This window comes from Cryptomeria japonica, chromosome 7, assembly GCF_030272615.1.
Source record: "Cryptomeria japonica chromosome 7, Sugi_1.0, whole genome shotgun sequence".
NCBI lineage: Eukaryota > Viridiplantae > Streptophyta > Pinopsida > Cupressales > Cupressaceae > Cryptomeria > Cryptomeria japonica.
Window position 1 is genome coordinate 685,226,034 of NC_081411.1, and position 3,448 is coordinate 685,229,481.

Genomic DNA, 3,448 nt, shown 5'->3' on the forward strand with positions numbered 1-3,448 from the left:
ACCTCAATAAAAAAGGAAACCACCTCAGTAGGAGCTGGAAGGAAAGAGACCAAGCACAAGGAAAACAAAGTAGATAACCCCAAAACAAATACCAGCAGCCAACAAATATTCACATGATGCTTAGCTGGAAAGAAGGGTTTTGAAAAGGCTACCAAAACCTTGAACAGAAATAGAGGCCAGTACCAGAAGGACTCTATGCCAATAATTTTCACCAAAGTCTCCACCTCTAAAGGAGAAGAGGGAAAGAAACTCATCAGCAAAGAGACAATCACAGGAGCACATCCAACCTCGAACAGAAAGGTATACAATACCCCCATCAAGATCCATCCCACCAAACTCTGCCCACAATTCTTCCCCTCTATATAAGAGTGGTCCACCTCAATAAGACAGACAAAGACAAAAGGAAGAAAGACAACCAGTGAAACACCAAAGAATCTCTTGAAAAGAATAGATCCATAAAAGCACTCACAATCTGTAAGAGAAAACTAAAAAATATCACACCAAAAAGATGCAGGGACCTCCTAGATAGAGTTCCCCAACCACACAAGATCATTCCCAAAGCCAAAACACAACCCATGGTGAGAAAGGACTCCAAATAAATGAAACCTCCACCTAGATCCCAAGCATCCCCTTCACACCAAGGCATAACTAGGAGAGCACAGAATATGGACAAAGCCACCGTAGCGTCCACCAAAACTTTCTTGCGAAGCAACATGACCAAAAAAAGGATCTCCACCTCACGGGCTGACCAGGTCCAAAAGAAAGCTCTACCCAGATCCAGATCCAAGCACCCACAGATACGATGACCTCCATTGCCAACATAGAAAGGAATAGTAACATGGGCGTAAGGGAAAAGAGCCCCCAAAACCATCCACACTCTCAGTCGCACCCACAATGCCCACAACAGAAAGCACTGATGGGAAAAATATTCTGCCATCAGCCAAACAGGGCAATGGGGAGTAGAGTCGGGACACATCCCTCCCAATGACCAGAGAAGACACCAAAGCATCCACTGCACTGGAAAAAAGGTTGACCTCCACCAAGACCCCAACCCCACCAGGATTGACCACTTCCCCATCTCCATCATCTCCTTCCTCTGCCTCATCTTCTCCTCCATTGGCTACCCCTGAAACCCTGGCTCCAGCGACGCTTCCTGCATCTTCTTCAAATCTGAAAGAGGGATGAATTAGGTTATGTTGGACACCTCTTTATTTAGTTACTGCCATTAATTTAAATTAATTTAATAGTCTTTGTATTTTGTCAGATAAAATGTACTTCAAATTTATAATACTCACGGGGCCCAAAATTGGTTTTATACCATTGATTTCTATTGAGGTCAACAATTGAAAAGAAACTCAACCCCCATGAGAATTACAACTTGTAGATACAATTTACCTCATGGAATGCAATGATGGTCATTAGATTATATTTTGAAGCAATGGTGGAAAAGATTCCTATTGTAACTAATAATTATGTTGTATTGTTAGTGAATTAATTTTATTTTTTTAATAGATTATACAATTTTGGTGAATTTTATCCAATCATGTATCAAATATTTTGGTGAATCTTTGAGCTCAAAAATTTAATAAAATAAATTCGCTGGCGATTTATATAAGACTAAAATATTTTTTTGTAAAAATGTGGCGATTTAGGTCACCTTAAAACTTGAACTAATCGCCAATTTTTGATTTCCAAATTTTAAAAGCCAATTGGCGAATATTAGCCACTAAAAGAATCACTGGTGGCCATAAAAAACCATTGGTATCTATGTATACACCCTATATTTATGCTTTGTGAATAGGAACTCATGTTAGGTTATCCTTCTTACTACCCTCATGATCAAGCAAAGAGAATAATTTAGAACCTCTGAGAGCCTTCTACCAATAATTTCTCCTAAGAATATTGTCCACCTATTGTTGGCTCCATACCAACCAACACTTGACTTCTATTCTTCTCAATTGATACAATTCCTCTACATAGATGTTGTGTAAATCCCCAATCTACCTTTTATAGAAGTTAATATATCTCGTTCAATGCTCAATCCTTCAAATAGTGGGCTTATCTTGGGTAACCTTTTCAATATAATCATGCAACATCACGTGAATCTAAGCCATCGATGCAAGGGTAACCACATGATCATTATCACAAAGGCAATAGTTATGGTGATCAAGAAAACTATCACATGGGGCTAGTTGCAACAATATTGTGATAGACATAAGTCATTACTTAAGAAACCAAAAACTGCCTCCAAGGAGTTGGCCCTACAAATATTTTGTAGACTACAAATAACATCCACCATTAGATCATCAAATATCAATGACAAAGGTTCAATTCCAAGCCTAAGTTTGATAGAACAAAATTTATACAAAGAATGACTAGAATTGAAACAAGTGTCACTTTTCTATTATATCGCGAGTACCATAGCAGTGAATTATTATTACTTGAGAAAGGATTTAATGTCAATAAAAAAATATCTTATGAAAGTAAATTAATTCATTGTGTCACACATGTGACATGAGGGGAATGAGGTTGTTGATGCCCTATCTAAGTGGGCATTGTCCTTTAATGATGACGAGGATATACAACTCAAGGTCCCAAAGATTTTTGTAATTTCCCAATGGATTTTGATGAAACTTGGCATGTTGAATTTGATGTCATAATGCTCACCGCCATATTTATCTGTTCTCTACGACATGCTAGATTATTAATTATAGAGGGGAAGGTAGCATGTACATTGTGAGGCGACTTAAAAACATAAGTAATTCAAATTGGTGGCTTTAGAATCAAGGAAGGATTTTGTATTAATGAATTTTACTCTAATTTGACATGAGGTCGGGTGGAGAAGTTTAAATAGACTAAAAGGCAGCTCATTTGTTTCCTAAGGTGGCACATTCGTTTACCAAGGTGACATGGTGCATGGTAGATTTTAGATAATACACAGTGATAGGGGAAGTTTATAGTCTATATACCAAGTAGGCATGGAAGCAAATTTCTCACTCCATTCCATTAAATAGCAACATGCATTCTTCAGGAAGGTGTCCAAGAGGAGATTTGGGGGCGTCTTCAAGTTTGATGACCCCTACTTTCTACAAATAATGGAGGTGTTGTTGGGGGAGGACTATCTCTAATCTAAATCTCATTATCAGACCAATGCAAATGTTATCTCCATGGTGGTCGCTTGGGGTTTGACATGTGGAACAAAGGAGGAGGTTCTGTAGGTGGCCAAATCTTGTGTACCTGATCATTCCCTCTGTGGACTGACTTCCTTGTTGGTGAGTTTTGTGGCGGACAAGGGTTTGAGACATCCCTTTGGTGAAGGGATCATGTCAAAAGGTGGAGATGTGGATGTGGAGGTGAGGTCATTTATTTTATGGAAGGATGGAATGGACCGAGCTACAAGGACAGAGGCAACGCTCAGATGGGAAAATTTGAAGGATTATGTTAGAGA